This window comes from Capra hircus, chromosome 11 (genome assembly GCF_001704415.2).
Source record: "Capra hircus breed San Clemente chromosome 11, ASM170441v1, whole genome shotgun sequence".
NCBI classification, from domain to species: Eukaryota; Metazoa; Chordata; class Mammalia; order Artiodactyla; family Bovidae; genus Capra; species Capra hircus.
In genome coordinates, this window is record NC_030818.1 from 41,466,316 (window position 1) to 41,486,989 (window position 20,674).

Sequence of the window (20,674 nt, forward strand, 5' to 3'; positions counted from 1 at the left end):
TGCTGGCTCCCGACAATGAAGGACTGGATGTACAAATATATGAGTAAATGAATGGTTGGTCATATGAGCAAGAAGATTGTTACAAGTTGCTCCCTACCCTTCATCCACCCATCTCCCCATCATGTATTTGGAAGCAAGGTTGCTCTTAAGATCCTTAAGGCTTCCAATCATCAACATGTCCTAGTGTAGTGCCAAAGGATAAAACTAAAGTATTTGAAGCATCCTACTTTATAAAGAGTAGCTCTATTGCTGCCTCTCAGATTTCTCTCAGGTCCTGAAATCATTTAGAGGATTATCAAAACACAGTGGCACCCCACTCCAGTACTCTTGCCTGGAAAACCCCAAGGACGGAGGAGCCTGGTCCATGGGGTCGCTAAGAGTCGGACATGACTGAACAACTTCACTTTCAGTTTTCACTTTGATGCATTGGAGAAGGAAATGGCAACTCACTTCAGTGTTCTTGCCTGGAGAATCCCAGGGACGGGGGAGCCTGGTGGGCTGCCGTCTATGGGGTTGCACGGAGTCGGACACGACTGAAGCGACTTGGCAGCAGCAGCAGCAGATTTTAAGAATAAGTAATTTTGTATTTTTTCTGGATAGAAGAGTGAGTCCTCTCACATATTTGTTTACACATATTAGAAAGGTGTGGGTGGGGTATGGGAGTGTTTGCACACACACGCATATGCACACATCAAGCATGTTATTCCGACTAACTTCAAGAATCTCTGCATGAAGTTCATGCATGGCTGAGGCACAGGAAATCTGTCCCTTGCTGGCAGTCAGTAATGGGCACCAGGGTCAATATTCTTGATGAGGGACTGGTATACCATGTTCTGAAGTTGTAACATGAAATGAGCTAAAATCTTGCTTAGGTTTATTAGATCTTCAATAGAAAAGACCTTCTTTCTTGACTAGAAAATACACCCTTATATCTAGCCATGCTGTTTGTAACTAAGAAGACCAGGAAAGAGATTATATATCATTTGAGACTCATCTTTCATACCAGAAAATAATTCGATGCTCATCATGCACTGATGGTTGGTCGGTAAAGGCCAACACACGTTTTGAAAATCATCGTTAAGATAAAACAGTCAAATTTAATTTCTATCTATTAGAAATGTCTAATAAGTAGTGATAAATCTTAAATTGAGAGAACTCTCAACAGAATATTTCACTGTGTCTCCTAGTCATGCAGGTAAAATGTTATCATTCTCTATTTCAAATATCATTATTTAATAACACTGTGTTTCAGGCATTGTGCTAGGCTCTGGAGCACAGAACACAAACCCGCCTTCCTTGCAACTTTAGGTTCAACATTTTACAGGTGAGGAATCTGATATGCCTCATGTGTTGAAAAGAATCTTGCCCAAACACAGATAGCCGCTCTATGATGGAGAAAATGTTAGAGCTGATGCTTCTTGCAAATAAGCAGCCTACAACCTCTTCACGCCTGCGTGCTCAGTCGCTGCAGTCGTGTCCGACTCTTTGCAGCCTCATGGACTGCAGCCCGCCAGGCTCTTCTGTCCATGGGGTTCTCCAGGCAAGAAGACTGGAGTGGGTGGCCATGCCCTCCTCCAGGGCATCTTCCTGATCCAGGATACGAATCTGTGTCTCCTGTATTGTAGGCAGATTCTTTAATGCTGAGCCACCAGGGAAGCTTCATAACTGCCTTATGTTGCTGCTGCTGCTGCTAAGTCGCTTCAGTCTTGTAGGACTCTGTGCGACCCCATAGACGGCAGCCCACAGGCTCCTCTGTCAAACAAAATAATATTTATATTAACTGACATTGGCATAAGAAAGTTTTTAAATGGAGCTTTAAGACATTAAAATAAAAGTAATCTAAATGTTCACCTTCAGTATCATTTATTGGAACAACAATAGTTTTTAACATTGAAATAGCCCTGCTTATGTCCCAGATATGTTCTTACTTCCTTATATTTATTAAATAACTTGCTTCTCATAGCAACCTGATGTAATAGGCTTATTAAACCCATTTTACGGAGGAAAAAACCCTAAAGCACTAAGTTTATAAGTAATTTGTCCCAAATAAAAGATCTCATCATTGGCAGAAGAGTATCTAATATCCTGGCAATTAACGACTCTGCTGTCTAGATGCAAGAAGGTGATCACTGATGGTACAAAGTCAGAAAGTATTTTAAGATCATAAATGCAAAATAAAACTCTTCTTTGCTACATGCTCCCTGTTTTCAAGAATTCTTTGAGAAATCTGTTTTAAGTTCTTACTAATTAGAAGACCTTTTTTCTTGACTATATCTCCTGAAAAATGTTATATTTGAGTGTAGTAGTTCCCATTTCTCTTTGGAAATGGATACCTTTTTAAACATTTAATGTTCTTACATTCCATTTCTGTATTTAGTTATTCATACATTTCTTGTTGAACTTATAGATTTCTAAGTGCCTTATAATACTACATAATCCTCCAGATCCTAACATTAGATTACCTCTGGATTAAAAGCATTTTAAAAACAGAGATGTATTATTTGTTCTATATTTTAAAAATATCTGTGTCTTAGTATTTATTTACCCATATTATGTTTCTCTGAAATAAAATGAATAATTTTCACCTTGTTTTTCCATACTTTGTAATGATTCCACGAGGAAAGGGATGGGCTCATAAATCTATAATAAAATAGAAACATTTCACCAGGGAAATATTTTATTTCCTTTTTTATCTCCTATAGTCATATCTCTCATGAAAATGAACTTCACACTTCCACCTGCCTATCCCCTGCAACTCCTGTAACAAAGAAAGGGAAGGAGAGAAAGGGAAAAAGGAGGGAGGGTGAAAGGCAGGGAGTGAGGGAGGAAGGCAGGAAGAAAGATGGAAGGAAAGAGGAAAGGAAAGATGGGAGGAAGAAGGAAGAAATTCTTTGGGAGATATGTAAGTATCACATCAAGCTCTAGATTGTGCTTTTGGTCCTGAAAACTGAAATTTATAATAGCATATTCTCTCTGTGGTTGCAGTTTAAAAATAGAAACATATTTTCAATTTCTCAAAGAATGTAGATTCTTTCTGACAATTCAGTAACACAGGCATTTAGATCCTATATAACACAGTGCCCAATACATAGTAAGAAGTCAATATTCTCTGGCTGGTTTGCTTGGTATACTACCATTGGCAATAAGCTATTATGCGGAAGAGCTAATATTTACTCTTAGCCTATGGATATCACTGCAGCATTAGCAGCATCAAGAATCTCGGTCTTCAGTCTCTAGTTATGCTTAAGGTTGGCTTTGAGACATTATCAGCTCATATATTCTATCTGAATAGTTAAACCGTTGTGTATATAGAAAGAAACAGCTATATATCCTACTGCAACATGAATGGTAACACTCAAATTTTTATTTAAAAATGATTAGCTTTATATACAAAATTTGGGAAATACATGTATCAAAAAGCAAGCGTTTGTGCCTCGTTACGAAGAACTTAGTGGTAAATTTCTTTGGAAAATTGAGTATGATACAAAATTAAAAGTGTGTTCTTTAGGAAAAACACAAATGTAGGGAAGGCCACTGTGGAGAGAGGATACTAGTCATCCCTCAGTAAGTAGGCTCCCCTTTTCTTATACTTAAAAGTTCAAATTTGTTTCCATTTCTGGTGTGGCCGAATAAACTTCTACTAGCTGACCTTCTCACAGATAACAACTGTAAACTACCGACAAAATAGACAATGACTCAAAGGCACTGGAGATTGAACAAAGCAGGTGGATGCTGAAGGGAGACACATTACGAAAAGAGAATGGCAGGTTGATTTGCCAATTTTTATGGCTCTTAGAGTGAGGGCAAGCCACAGCTGCACTGAGTAAAGCACTTAGAACTCTAATAGGAAACCTACAGGCTTTCTGCCATAAAGGGACAGAGGGAAGAGTTGGAGGCAAATGCAGTGACTGAAAAGTAGGAGTCCCTCTGAGAAAAGAGGGAGGCAAAGAGGATAAACTAAAATTTCTGTGCATAAACTCTGCCCACACCTCTGGCTCTACTCTGAACCATGCATGCGCAGAATAGAATCCAGCAAAATATTAAAGAACTGAAGCTGGATTTGACCTATAACTCAAGAGACAAAATTTTTGGTTTGAATCCCACCAACTTAATTGTCTCCAAAACAAATAAAAAATCATCTCTCTGGAGGAATATAAGGGAGTCCAGTGTCTTCATATCAAAATCCTTCAATGTTCAGAAATATTTACAAATACTTCAAAATTCTTTGACATCCAAAGATCCAGGAAAATGACACCCCCTCTTAAGATAAAAGGCAATCCATGAAAACCAACCTTTTGATGGCCAGGGTGCTGGAACAGACAATAACAATTATGTGTAATGAGTTAGAGAACAATATGCTTATAATTAATGAAAAGATAGAGTAGCTCAGCAGAGATATAAAAACTTAAAAAAGAACCATATAGAAGTTGTAAAGCTAAAAAACTATGGTATATAAAATAAAAATGTAACCCATGGGCTTAATAGAAGAATGGAGACAACCAAGGAGAGCTGAATGTGCAGACACGTCAACAGAAATTATTCAACCTGAGAAACAAAGAGAATAAAAAATTTAAGAAGTAACCAGACTCAGGGGCAGGTAATGTAATAACAAAAGGTCAAATATATATGCATTTGAGTCCTAGGAGGAAAGAATGGGCTAGAAAAACTATTTGTAGAAATAATGGGTGAAAAGTTCCAAAGTTGGGCAAAAGACAGAAACTTTCGAACTCAAAACCTTAGGGAATCCCAAACAGAATAAGTATGAAGAAAAAAAAAAAACCCAACTGTGCATGGGTACATCAAAATCAAACTATGGGAAACCAAAGATAAGTCATCTTGGACTGTGAACAAGGTTAACATCCTTGATATGGCAAAGTGGCACCAATGTAAAGAATCTGCCTGCTACGAAGGAGACATAAGAGATGTGGATTTGATCCTTGGGTCAGAAAGATTCCCTGGAGGAGGAAATAGCAACCCAGTCCAGAATTCTTGCCTAGGAAATCCCATGGTCAGAGGAGACTGGCAGGCTACAGTTCATGGGTTTGCAAAGAGCTGGACACAACTGTGAGCGTGTACACACACACCGCAAGGTGACAGCTGGAAAGGAACATGGAGTTTCTTCTATTTTTTTGTAAAAATACATCTTTTAATAAACATCAAGAAGTACAGTGCAGTTTTATCAAAGTTTTACACTGCAGTTTACAACAAACATATTATCTATTATAGTGTATATTTATTTACAAGTAAAGTAAACTCAGGCGTTTTTCCCTCCCATGGTTAGATAAACCAAAACTGGAGCATCGTACTACGTTTAAGGTCTTCCAACTTAAGCACAGAGTACTATTCGGGCTTCCAGAATGGTACTTGCGATGGTATGTAAGATGACCTTATGGAATTCCAGCCTCAGAATCCTCTATGGGACAGAAATGGATTTATATCTTTTTAGCTTGAAAAAAATGAAACTTTAATCTGTTGCTTTTGATCTTCTGATCATGCAACTAAGCCTGTATCAACATCAATACAGTTTGTATCTACCTTAAAACATCTTGGATCAGTGTCAGGGCATACTACACACAGGGCAGAAAGCAAAATATAAACTCAGAAGTCTGATAAAGGAGTAATTAGATTTTTTTTAAAAATTCAACTTTTAATAAGCTTAGAGTTTATTAGTGGAATCAAAGTGCTCTTTGGTTTGGTGTTTTTCACAAGCTTAATGTGAGCAATGCTTTGTTCATAGCTCAGAGAAGTTTTCAATCAATCTGCTTCAAAAAACAGAGAAAGAAATTCATAAACATTGTTCAAGAGGCCTACCAATATTTTCCATTTTCCTCCCATCCTGGTATCGTTATACATTAAAGCCAGTGCTCATTCGCCATTTCTCACCTGCTCTCATCTAACTTGTCTTCAAGGTCTGGCTTGCCCTGCAATTTCCTTGGGCCTCTGTCTCTTTTGACTCGATAAGAAAGTCTCCATTACGTCAGCATGTACGGGATGAGGCTTGATTCTCTGCTCTGTGTTGGTGCAGAACTGTCAGTCCCTCATAGGACAGTAAATTATCACACGTTCTTCTGCATGTCTAAGTGGACTGGCCCCATCCTCACAAAGTTTTCAACTCTGCTCCCAACTCTCTCTGGGGTTGAGATAGTTCCCATTTAATGATATTGCCTGGAGTGGGGGGGGATCAGGTACCTCTTGTGTACGTTTTCAGTACATGTTTTTTTTAGGAATGACCTAATATAAATGACCTAATATTTTAATAAACATTCACAAAGACACCTTTATGTATCTGAGTCTATAGTTTGTCTACACACCGTCTAATTTATAGATGTATATATAGTTCTATTTCTATGTTAGACAAAGTGTTTAGAAAACAAACTATTCATTTAAAGCAGGACCTTAAAGTAGAACACTTCATTAAGCTGCTGCAGTTGGCTGACTATTGGTGAATGTTTCTCTAGGTTTATTATTCTTGTTAGCTGCCTCTATTAAGGATGGCCCACCAGCTCTCACATGGCTCTCACACGGCTTCTTTGCCAGCAGCTTTCAATGCTCTAATGATCAATACTTTAGAGCTAAACGCCAGGCCAATTTGGTACCCGGGTTTTCCCACTAAACAGTGCTGCCCAACCAATACCTCCCATGAACACGTGTGTGAGGAAGCAGGCTTTTTCTCTCTGAGTCTATTTAGCACTTGATTCCAATTTAAATTAAACACAAACAAGAAGATGGAAGCCACCCAACTTCCTCATTTCCGTACTTGTATTGTGACCAAGCAGGGATATTTGGGCACTTTGCAAGCTGTAGCATCTTCTCTCCTGTGTCACCTCTATGATATCACTATGACCCAGTTTCTGTGGTCTCCTCAAACTCAGAGCTCTGGCTGACCACAAGAGTCATCACATTTGTTTTAATGCACTCTACTTTTCAACCCATGCTTATTATTTTAGTCAAAAGTAGCACTACGTTTAAAAGATCAATCACTTTTTAAAAAGTGAATATCGAGTTAACTTAATGTATTTTGGACAAGAATAGGTCTTTATCCTTATATCCTTTATCCTTCCCTATATAGCACAGGGAATTCTACTCAATACTCTGTAATAGCCTATATGGGAAAACAATCTAAAAATGAGTGGATACATGTATATGCATAACTGATTCACTTTTCTGTACACCTGAAAGTAATACAATATTGCAAGTCAAATATATGCCAATAAAAATTAAATAAAAAGAACGGGTCTTCATCAATAGGTGACTAATCTCATGAGATTTTTGTTCTGGAAATTTCTTAGGCCATTTCGTAGAACAAGCTTGTAACCTGGTTACTGAAGATGCGTGACTGAAAATTAAAAGCAGAGGCTAAACTGCCAAAGAGAAATACAGAATATGCAAGAGTCTTCTGATAGGAGGCTCTGGTAAAATAAGAAGTCAAGGTACAAGGTACCTGGGTTGTTCCAGGTGTAGGGCAGAACCCAGTACAGAAGAATTTATCAGAAAAAAAATGCTGTTCTAAAATCTAAGAGCAGAGCAAATAAGGTGGTATCAGGAAAGTACTTTAGCAGTAGCTAGGAGTGGCCATTTGGATCATGTAAGAAGAAAGGTTTACAGAGGCCATACACAACTTTGTTCCTAAGACTACTTCCACCACTGAGGAGTCACCACAGTTGGGGGTTTCAGATGACCAGTGCTTAGAAATATGATGATTACCTATCAGAACAAAGTCAGAGTTAATACAAGAGAGACTTGACGTCGAGTCCCAGAAAACGGAATGGATGCTTCTTGACAACTTCCTTCCTATAGTGTGGACTCGACCAAGCACTTGGTAATAGTGAGGCTACAATCTGAATCCAAGGTGCTGCCGGGAGGAACAAGATGTCTACAAACAAAGTTTGATGGACATCTTCACAAAAATCTTGGTCAGAAAATTTCTGAAGGCCATTATGTATGCACAGTAGATAGGAAGGATGAAAATTTGTTCTCATTAGCCTTATGTGAAACTTGTGATGACTTGCTTCTGATCTTTTCTTCAAGTATTTATTGTAAAGAGAAGTAGTTACTAAGTTTCTACTACTCTATGCAATGAAGTGTTTTAAGAGCTGAGGATGATACAACTATATACACCGTTCTCCTCTAGGTAAAGGTATAAAATACATATGAAATAAAGACAATTAACCACATCACGTGCATGTCCAACTCTTTGTGACCCTATGGACTGTAGCTTGCCAGGCTCCTCTGACTTGGGATTCTCCAAGAAAGAATACAGGGGTGGGTTGCTGTGCCCTCCTTCAGGGGAATCTTCCCAACCCAGGGATTGAAGCTGCATCTCCTGCATTACAGGTGGATCCATTACCCCTGAGCCACCGGGGAAGCCTATTAACCACACTGTGAGGTTTAAAAGTAAGTTTCAAATAAGATATCCAGATGAGTCCTATTAGAATTTCAAAGAAAGAACCTTTTTTGAGCCCAGGTGGACATGGGCAGAGATGGCTTAAGAAGTAACTTGTGTCTCAAAGGAGCAGCAGGAACTTTGAAGTTGAAGAAGATTAGGAGAGATGTTCCCTTAAAGGCAAGGGATGCAATTGTTTACTGTTACAGGTTGAATTATTCCCCACCCCCAATAAAATTCATTCATTTAAGTCCTAACTCCCAATTCCTCAGAATGTGACTTTATTTGGAAATAAAGTTGTGAGAGAGGCAATTGGTTTAGATGAAGTCATATTGGAGTAGAATGGACACCTAATCCAATATGGCTGATGCCATATTATAAAATGGGCAGTTTGCCTGCAGACATACACCCGTAGAAAAAATACCACGTAAAAATTGGAATCAGGCTGTTACAAGACAAGGATGCAAGGAGAGAGTCCTGCAACAGATCCTTTCCCAGTGCTTTTGAAGGGAGCCTGGCCCTGCCAACATCTTCTTCTCAGATGTTTAGGCTCCAGAATTGTGAGACAATAAACTTATGTGGTTTATGCCACTCAGTGTGTGGACAGCAGCCATAGGAAACTGATACAATGATCAGAATCACAGAGGAAAGAAGGTACAGGGTGGATTCTGGGAAACGCTAAGTCAATAGACACTACTTTTAAAGAGATGGGACTACCAGGCCACCTTCCTTGTCTCCTGAGAGTATGCCAAGGATGTATATTGTCCCCCTGCTTATTTAACTTCTATGCAGAGTACATCATATAACATGCCAGGCTGGGTGAATCAAAAGCTGGAATCAAGATTGCCAGGAGAAATATCAATAACCTCAGATATACAGATAATACCACTCAAATGGCAAACAGTGAAAAGGAACTAAAGAGCCTCTTGATGAGGATGAAAGAAGTGAAAAAATTGGCTTAAAACTGAATATTCAAAAAGCTAAGATCATGGCATATGGTTCCATCACTTCATGGCACATAGAAGGGGAAAATGCGGAAGCAGTGACATTTTATTTTCTTGGGCTCCAAAATCAATGCAGATGATGACTGCAGCCATGAAACTGAAAGTTGCTTGCTCCTTAGAAGGAAAGCTATTACAAACCTAGACAGTGTACTAAAAAGGAGAGACATTACTTTGCCAACAAAGGTCCATATAGTCAAAGCTATGGTTTTTCCAGTAGCCATGTATGGATGTGAGAGTTAGACCATATAAAAGGCTGAGTGCAAAAGAATTGATGCTTTTAAATTATGATGCTGGAGAAGATGCGTGAGAGTCTCTTGGACTGCAAGGAGATCAAACCAGTCAATCCTAAAAGTAGTTAATGCTGAGTATTCATTGGAAGGACTGATGCTTAAGCTGAAGCTCCAATACTTTAGCTACCTGATGTGAAGAGCTGACTCCTTGGAAAAGACCCTGATGCTGGGAAAGACTGAAGGCGAAAGGAGAAGGGACGGCAGAGGATGAATTGGTTAGATAGCATCAGTGACTCAATGGACAAGAATTTGAGCGAACTGTGGGAGATAGTGGGGGACAGAGTAGCCTGGCATGCTGCAGTCCATGGGGTCATAAAGACCTGGACACGACTTAGAGACTGCACAATAACAACATAGATACTACTAACATCTAACATTTTCAGAATGCTTATCCTTGCTTCACGTGCGCTTTCCATTTGCTCTTCACACCCACTCTATAAGGTAAGCTCTACTATCATCCTGTTTTATGGATAGGAGACAAAATTTTAGACTGGTTAAGGATCGTCAAAGGCCACATGGCCAGAAAAATAGAGGGCTTACTAAGGGAGATGTTTAAAGAGATGAGGAGCTGAAGTGGGACAGAGTGTTATGCATCTTTCAATCTTTGTCATTGATACATGTCTCTGTCCCAGACACAAATCACAGACTAGCAAAAATACCTGCTGAGGTAAATACAGCAAGCATGTTTTATATGTAGAAAAGACCAATAAAATGGTGCTGAAATTCTCTCATCTTAGCAATGAGAACTAACATCCAAAAGAAATTACAGAATTTGTACCAGGGCAAATCAATAGTGTGGAGTTATCACTAGGGACCACGCCTGTGACCCTCAGCCTGGTATCTCTTTATGCCATCACTTACCTGTATAAACAGTGGTGACCTAGGAGGCCTCTGGGCCATGTGCCCAGTTCCCTCTGGCTTTCCTTCTAAGGGAGATCAGCAGAGTTACCACTGGCTAGAACTGTCCCCTCCACCCCACCAGGTCCAGATAGGAGATTTGCAATCGGTGGTGCCCTACTGTGGATTTTATACCCACTCTGTGTTTGGACAGAAAGAAAAATGATACCTCTTCTCTGAATTGACACATCATTCTTTCCCAAGCATGCAAAGTGTTCTTGCCAGCCCCTCTTGGTAAATATTTACCTCAAATCATCACAGGCCTGAAACATCAGCTATCCAGAGAAAACAGGATGGTGATTTTGGACATTTGGAATCTGGAACCTGTGGTGAATAGAAATACAACCTTGTATGCTGTCAGAGGCTCTGGCCTGCCAAGGGAAAATGTATATTATACAGCCACAAGCTTGACCTCTGAGAGCCTTAAAAGGCCTCACATACTCAAAGGTGCATTACTGGCCCTTACACTAATTCATCATGATAGCTAAAGTGGTCTGTGTAAACCACAGGAGATCTGAGTCCCCTGGGCATCCAGGAGTCAGCATTAATTGCTTCAAGTTTAGCATAGGGAATCATAAGTGAACATAGGGTAAAGACTATTTGCATATTGCTTGCAATAAAGCTTAGAAATGGTTCCAGATGTCCAGCTAAAACCTTCTCCCCAAAAGTTTATCCCAGTCTGGGAGCCAGCCCAGGCCAATCTAATAGAAGTTCTACTCAGCCTCTCTCTTCTGAATTTTGAGTCGGAGTTTGCAGGATGCAACAAAAATCCTCAAGGCAAATTTTTATTCTGAGCAGGCTGAATATAATTTATTAATTCACTTTTGAAATAACAATTGCAGTTGGAGGGATCAGCTGAAAGCCTTAATTACATTAGAAAATATGCCTCACTGTCGTCTGCCCCCACCCAGGGTACAGAACACATAATTATCATAATTTTCAAATTGTATCATTATTATTTGAAAAATCTGATGGACAGCAGACTCTACCGACTTAGCTACTTTGAAGCAGTGGCTGAGACACATTTGAACCTTCGAATAAGATGATTCCCTCACTTGCTTATTAAGGCCCTGAAATGGTTGAGCATCTACTGACTGTTTCCAGTCTCAGATGCTGTTTGTCCAACAGAACTGGCTTCCCGGCCCCTCTCCCCTTTGTGCCAAGAGGGAAATGCTCAGGTGTGCTGTTGCCAGAGTGATTAGGCCAGCCGGGAAGTCTCCTTGGACGGGAGGTTGGAAAGCCTCTGGGATCACGGCCTCTCATCCTTGTTAAACGACTGTGAGTGCGTGTGTGTGTCTGTGTGCATGCTGCCACACGCACACCTGCCTAGAGGGAAGATGTTTGTTTTCATTTTTAAAGGCCCAGAGTGTTTTTAAAGAGAAAGTAGATCATTTCCGGAAATGGAGTTGGGGGTCTGTGTCAAGCAGCCAGGGTGCTAGGCGGACAGCCTAACTCTGATCCTTGGCGTTATCAACTCCCTGCGTCTTTAGAGTGCCTCTGTCTTCGGGTGTCTATCTGTCACCCCAGGCCACGCAGACCGTCCCTCTGCTTCTTTGGGTGGCTGTGATGTTTATCAGACTAATGAGTTCAGTTCTCAGGTCAACGCTAAAGTGGCGAGTGTAGCCGCCCTCTGCCCTGGGTTTTTCCTCTACCTATGGATTATCTGCCTTCCGTTTGCCAAGCCTCCTCATTCCAAGTTTCTTTGATCCTTAGATATTAAGGAGACTAGAGGTTGAGTTAAACACTTTTGAATAATTCAGACTCTCTGTTCAAGTGAATCCCTCTCGAAAAAACAAAACAACATTAAAAAAAAAATAAAAAGCAACAAAAAGGAATAGGAAAGATTGGTTTCATTTGAAGAATCATCATTTTCTTGAAAACTCTTCTATCCTGGAAAGGTAACCAATGATTTTCTGAATTGAGGGCAGGAGAAGAGAAGCACACTAGGTTTGAACCAAGTGACCTGGAGCCAAGTCCTGGTGCAGCCAGCCTCTGGGGCCAAGACCTGGTGAGCGAGGGTCACGCTGTGCACCCTGGCTTCCATCTCCTCACAGGTAAAGTCAGAGGCATACGGTACTGGGTCCTTTTACTCAAAGGACTTCTCTGAGGATCCTGTAATACATGTCATGTTGGTGTTGCTTAAGATCATCTGAAGTGCTCTGAAAATTCAAGAATGCATTATCAGAACTGACTCAGAGCCTTGAACACACTAGGAACCAAATAAACACTTCTTGAAATGAGTAGACTCCCTATTTTCCATTTGAGAATAAGAAACAACATGGATGCTTCACTGTCCCCTGAAATGACCCAGTTCCTGCCTACATATTCCCTGAGTGCCTGCACTCAGGTTTTCTTAGTGAAAAGAATTTTAAAGGCAAATCTATCCCAATCTCTCTGAGAAAGAAAGCATTTTATTCTCACCCAAGGACATAGACAAAACATGTTTATGTGGAGCAAATGATGACATTTTAGAGCCAGGAAGTCTAAGAATGAAGGAGCCTAAGAGAAATTAATGTTCAGCTTTATTCTCCCCACTTCATTTTCAGAAAAAGAAATCAAAGTTTCAGTGACTTTCTTGAATTGTTTGGCTTTGTCAAGCAGCCAAGGAAGGTCTCTGATTCCCTGCTGGTTTCCGTGCCCCCCTTTCACTAAGCATCAGGTACGACTGCTCCTCTGTAAAGTGTAACTTCAGAAAACTGCCCTTTTCTAAACCCCTTGCTTTACAGAGGAGGGGGACTCCGAGGTGGCGCTAGTGGTAAAGAGCCCACCCACCTGCCAATGCGGGAGAGGCAAAATTTAATCCCTGGGTCGGGAAGATCCCCTGGAAGAGGAAATGGCAACCACTCCAGTATTCTTGTCTGGGAAATCCCAAGGACAGAGGAGCCTGGTGGAGGAAACAGTTGGACCGAGAAACTGAGCGCTCATGCACGAGTGTGTGTGCACATGTGCGTGTGCACATGTGCGCACCCAGACACACACACACACACACACACACACCACACACCACACACACACACACCACAAACGCACACACACCACACACACACACCACACACACACAGCAGGAGCATGAAGTCCACATGGCCCTCTGCTGAGTCTGAATGAGGAGTAGCTACAGTTGCCTGGAAAGACAGAGGAGAGCTCTTTTCTCCAGGCTCCAGCAACTCCCTGGTGACCCGTGGCGGACAGCTGTTTTTTTGAGAAGCAGCTGTATAAAACTTTGCTTCATAGCTGCTCTATTCATTTCAAGGCTGTATTTGACAAAGCGCTCGCTACTTCAGTGGTCTCCGGTAGAGATGACCAGAGGCAAAGATGCTTGGTTCAGAAAAAAAAATGCTCCTGCCCAACCTCTCCTCCTTGGGAGCATCCACTCCTCTTCTCAGGCGACAGGCAAATATCGTTGTGTGCCTGCTGCTCCTCCCAGCATTCACTTTGGTTTCCTTCACCCAAGTGGATAAGTCAGTCCTCTCCTCAGGTTAAGAAGGGAAAAAGGTTCCTTTCTTTGGTTTTCTTGGTTGGGAGGTACGAGATCTGACAAGGAAGCATACAGACCAAGGAAAGGAGTTTAAGAGCCAAAGCATCTTTAGATCTTCCTCAACAAAAGTGAAGCTCCCCTGTAAACGAGCAAAGACTGTGTGAAGCTGGAGCATTCCTCCTTTCTACCCAGGGGTTTATTGACTCAGCTCTCTGATACCTATGGAAAAAAAGACTAAAGTGTTCCCTGAAAAACATGTTACCTCCAAACACTATTATTGCAGAAGTCAGAGCCTATCCACTTGGACAAACATCCTGGATGCCTGAAAGGAAAAGGGAAAAATGGGCCACGTAGCCCCAGGAGTAGAAGCAGTAAAATGACATAGTATCCTAAATCTGAACATACTATGGTCTACTATTGGTTTTAAAAATTAAAGAGTATCCGCCTAGCACTTACACTATTTGCCAGAACTTCAATACGTGCGGAGATACCTGTTCACAGTTCCCCGGATGGGGAGAGTGTCAAGAGGAGAGCTGGAAAAGGCTGTTTCAGCTCTTCCCATAAACACTTCCTCCTCCTCCTCCTCCTCCACTCTACTTCCAAACTTCTCTAGGACAATTGTCCTACTCTTTAACCCATCTAAATGGTGTTACTGGTAGTGAAAACATCTTGATTATCAATTCCAGAAAAATAAATGACCCAATAAAAAAATGGGCCAAAGAACTAAATAGACATTTCTCCAAAGAAGACATACAGATGGCTAACAAACACATGAAAAGATGCTCAACATCACTCATTATTAGAGAAATGCAAATCAAGACCACAATGAGGTACCCTTTCACGCCAGGCAGAATGGCTGCGATCCAAGTCTGCAAGCATTAAATGCTGGAGAGGGTGTGGAGAAAAGGGAACCCTCCTACACTGTTGGTGGGAATGCAAACTAGTATAGCCACTATGGAGAACAGTGTGGAGATTCCTTAAAAAATTGCAAATAGAACTGCCTTATGACCCAGCAATCCCACTGCTGGGCATACACACCGAGGAAACCAGAATTGAAAGAGACACATGTACCCCAATGTTCGTTGCAGCACTGTTTATAATAGCCAGGACATGGAAACAACCTAGATGTCCATCAGCAGATGAATGGATAAGAAAGCTGTGGTACATATACACAATGGAGTATTACTCAGCCATTAAAAAGAATACATTTGAAGTAGTTCTAATGAGATGGATGAAACTGGAACTGATTATACAGAGTGAAGTAAGCCAGAAAGAAAAACACCAATACAGTACACTAACACATATATATGGAATTTAGAAAGATGGTAATGATGACCCTCTATGTGAGACAGCAAAAGAGACACAGATGTGTGGAGTGGACTTTTGGACTCAGAGGGAGAGGGAGAGGGTGGGATGATTTGGGAGAATGGCATTGAAACATGTATACTATCATGTAAGAAATGAATTGCCAGCCTACATTCGATGCAAGATACAGGATGCTTGGGGCTGGTGCATGGGGATGATCCAGAGAGATGATATGGGGAGGGAGGTGGGAGGGGGGTTCATGTTTGGGAACTCATGTACACCCGTGGTGGATTCATGTCAATGTATGGCAAAACCAATACAGTATTGTAAAGTAAAATAAAGTAAAAATAAAAATTTAAATAAAAAATTAAAAAAAAAAACACTTACTACTTCAAATTATCTTAAAAAAAAAAAAGAAAAGAAAAATTGGAGCACATTGACATGAGCCCCACTGTTTGGAATGTAACATAAGAAGAAAGCCCGTTCTTCCTGAGGAGTGCTGAAATCAGCCCGAGAGGCTTGCATATCCTCTGGTCTTGCAGTCTAGTTTCCTCTGTCTCCACCACTGTAGGATTTCTGTCTTTCCAATAAACACATCCCTTTGGCCCCTCTCCCCTTTAGATCTTATTGTAGATATTGGTTTCAAATTGATTTTGTCTGTTGGAGATTGAGTGGAACATCACAGTGCCTTGAGTGAATTCTTAGGTCAACACAGAGGACGGCAGAACTGACCCCATAAGGTATAAACAGTGGAAGATAAGAAAGACCTCAGTGAAGTAGCCAGAGAACATGCCAAGGCGATTCAGTCAAGCAGGAGATTGAGCGATGCCACCCCTGGCAGCTTTTGGGGCAGTGGTGAACAGGACACAAGGTCAGCAGAGGCTCAGTACTTGGCAAGACCAACAGTGCCCACTCCCTGCGGCTTATCCTGAAACTGAAGAGTTGCCGTTTTGCTCATTTGCTTTTAGAAATTCTTCCCCTCCCTTGTCTTCAATGTTTACTGTCAACAGCCCTCCTCCTCCTCCCACTCTTCTCCCAACTTTGGAAAGGTGTAAAAGAGGTACCATATGTGAACTCCCTCTGCTGACATGTTTCAAAAAGACCTTGTCAACTGGCACTAATTGTTGTGACTGCAAACTTTCATTCATCCTGGGTGCTGCTGCAGACTTCCTTTGCTTTCACATTCTGGGCCAGTCCCACATGCCCATGTTGTTTCATCGCCATTAAGGAGACTTCAGCTTCCAGAGCCTTCTCCTTCACCATCACAACAGCCTTTCTATCCATCTTTCAGCATATAGCCCTCAATTTGTAAAGCTCAGTGTAACTTTAGCTCAGGCTACGTGCAACCCATTTGCCCCCTCTGCCAGGAGAGCCCAGGCATCACCTTAACTCCTTTATTCATGGTAGAAGCTGTTGAGCAGCATATTCATTTTGGGTGGGCTGTGTTTAGGAACTCAGGACACATTATTCACAAGTTATCTCTGTTGATATGTGCATCGTTGACCCTCACCTCACAAGGCCACCAATCAAGCCTACAACTTTCTTTCCCCAACAAAACCCCTGTGATCTGATGGACTCACTGGGCAATATTAAAACCTGAGGAGGGGAATCGAAAGGGAGGCTTTATGAAAGCGACTTCAGAACACTATCCAATTATTAGTATGCTTTTTCATAATACTGACGGTTTCACATTTTATTGAGAGAGAGAATTTTTCCCTGGCTCTCTTGGGAATGATTTTATTGAAAGCATCAGAATGAAGAAGATGGCTGCATCATTTCTGCAGTGCCAGGGGTCAGAATCTTTGACTGGTTTGGTGTAATGTGCACATATAAAATTTCACTCAGTGCTTATTTATTGCCTTTTATTTAATATATAATCTGGCTAGATCTAGTTTTGTTTCTTTACATTTACTGCTTTCCTCCATTTTATTCTTCCTTTGGCTGATTTAATATGCATATATTAAATTATGCATGTATATATATGTATATGTATACATATATTTTCTGTTTTCTTTGATCAGAAGTCTTACATGAAAGAACACTCTGCTTTTGCTCTTTTGCATAGTAAGTCCAGTGGCAGAGGTAGAAATGTGAACCTAGCCATAGGAGAGCACTTTATTGGTGATAGCCATTTATTTTAGAACACTGTTGTTCCTTCAAAGGTAAACGCTTGCTCCCTTCCTTACCTCCCTTTCATTTCTCTGTATTCCATCCTCATCCAACTAAAAATCATTCTCACTCCACAGTCACCAGAAAGTACTTTAAAATACAATAGATTTTTTTTTGCGTTGAATTACTAAAATTCACAAAACCAAATCCAAGAGCTAAGTTTCTAAGCAAAGCTTTCTGACTAAAAGCTTCTAATCAAAGGGATGTGACCCAAAGAGACAAATGGAAAATGATCATTTATGACGGTCCAATAACTTTCAAAATATGGGACATCTTGATAAAGCTGGCTTAGAGGATGATGTCACAATCTGGACCAAAATGGTTGCTTCTTATATCTCCCCTATGAAATAATGCTTAACTGACTCATGTTGAAGGATTGACCTACAGGTTGCTAATCTGTTCAGCAGCCTATTATAGAAAAATCAAAAACCATTGCCTAAATAAAACAGAAATGTATTTATCTCCCAGGTGGCTCAGATAGTAAAGCGTCTGTTTACAATGCAGGAGACCTGAGTTCAATCCCTGGGTTGGGAAGATCCCCTGGAGAAGGAAATGGCAATCCACTCCAGGACTATTGCCTGGAAAACCCCATGGACAGAGGAGCCTGGTAGGCTACAGCCCATGGGGTTGCAAAGAGTTGGACACGACTGAGAGACTTCACTTCACTTCAAAGAACTCTAAAAGGAGGCAATCTAGGGCTCCTGGGGTAACTCTACCAAGTCATGAAGGACCTAGATTGCCCCTAGGTTGTGACTTTTCATTACCAATATGATGAGCCTATATCTACCTGTCATGCAACAAAGTGTACCCCCTCACTCCTTAAAGAGATTTTTCAAATATTCCATGTAACACTCTCATTTCCATCTCTGTGGCCAAAATTTATACAATGGCTATACTGACCTGTGAAGGAAGCTAGGTCACTAATCTTTTAATATCGGACCCAATAAGCATGTGGATTCTGATTTCTAAAGAATGGTAGGAAGAACATTAGAGGTACCTAGCAGTCACAACAAAACTTGGTTGTGAAAGGATTATTTCTACAATCTAAATCTAATCTTGTCTTCTTTCTGTTTTCTCCCCATCACCTATAATACAAAAGCCAGTCTTAGAATCATGATGTATAAGTAGAATGACCATATAATTTGTCACCTAAAGTACGATATCCTTGAGAGTGAAAAGTATGCCAGGACCACAGGAGTACAACTAACTGTCCCAGGCAAATGGGGATGAATGAACTGAGTCCCAACCACCTTTCAGAGCTCATCTCCTTCTACTTCTCCAATTGTATTTCATTCTGTATCGATAAAAGTAATTAAAATTTCCCCAAACACAACATGATTCTCTATACATCGTGACTCTGGTCCTGAATTCCCATGCCAATTTTATACCTCCCACCTCCTACCCCAGATCAGCTGTTATCCTGAGAAATCTCCCCAAATCAATCTCTCTTAATTTTCTAAAACTTGATCACTTTCTTTTCTGTGTTTTTGTCCATTGACTTCACTGGCAGAATGGGCAACAACCAGAGTCATCAACATTTATTTATTGCTCACACTTTATGACCAACTCCAGTTGGCTGAAAGGCTCTGTTCTTGGTAGTTTATTATAAGTTGACTGACTGGTACAGTGAATTTGAATTTAGTATTCAAATATCTGTGTCTGAAAGGACCAGGCAAGCCAGAAATAAAAAGGTGGGAAGTGAGCTACAAGAAAGAGATTGGGGTCATCATCCTATTTCTCAACCCTGATATACAGTGTAGGTCAATATTTCAGGGCTTATAGGATAAATGATCATAGATTAGAGATCAAAGTTGGCTGAATTCTGCACTGGCATCTAACACTCTGCCAGGAACATGAAGACAAGGTTTGGTAGATGAGCACTGAGCAAAGAAAGAGAAGGAGAGTGAAAGTGAGAGAGAGAGAGAAGACATCCTTGAAAGGCCTCCAGATGGAGGGTTGTTGTTGTTGTTCAGTCGGTCAGTTTTGTCTGACTCTTTGAAACCCCATGGGTTGCAGGATGCCAGTCTTCCCCATCCTTCATTAAGATGGTAGGAGGAAATGAGATACCTGATCTAACAGCAGGTGTGTGCCTGCTTGCATGCTAAGTCGCTTCCATTATATCTGACTCTTTGCGATCCCATGGACTGTAGCCTGCTAGATTCCTCTGTCCATGGGATTCTCCAGGCAAGTGTACTGAAGTGGGTTGCCATACCCTCCTCCAGGGATCTTCCCGATCCAGGGATCAAACCTGTATCTCTTATGTCTCCTACCTTGGCAGGCAGGTTCTTTACCACCAGTGCCCCCTGGGAAGCGCAGGAGTCATCCTGCCCATAACTGAGGAATGGTTGGTTAGTGTCAATAAAACTAAGCCCATCCTTCCTGCCCATGTTTTCATGCAGGCTTACCACATCATTTTTCACCTGAGTCATCAGAGATGCAGTTGCCACCTGCTAAAAAGCTGAGTAAGTAAATGAGAATTGAGTGCCCTTTTCACAGCAACTTGAGAAGGATATCACATCTAATAGTGTACCCTTGCATGACTAGGTCTGGGTCAGTAAGCAAGCTATCTTCTTAACAGTTAATAAAGTATGATAGGGAGGCCTTTCGTAGGAAAACATTCTGCAAAGCAGAGACATTCTAATTAAAACCCATTGCGGTGCATGTCACCCTCAGGGAATGGCAACTATTAATAACAATGGCAATAACATACAAAATCCTTTACAGTATATGAGCTAGGGGCCACCATATGGTTTTCACTGGCTTCTCATCACACCACCCAAAATGTTGTTCGGGGCCAAAAATATAAAACATTTGGCTCAAGGGGTGTAGAAAGTGTTCATAGGCCAGCCATGGCTGGGTCCTATAGGGCGAGATGGCCCCAGCCACATGGCAAAGAGATGGAGTGAGAAGCAAGAAACAAGAAAAAGGACATGGAAGCAAAGACCTTGAAATAAAATAACACTGGGCTCCACTCCAAGCCTGAATTTATGAAAACACTAGACCAGCACAAAATAAAATGGCAGTGTCATTACTCGTAGGAGCCTCACTGTCCAGCACTATTATTCCAGTTTCTAACACTTGAATGAAATGTGGTATAATTGAGTTTCCGAGCCTTCACATCAGGCAACACCAGTTGCCATTTTGGGAAATG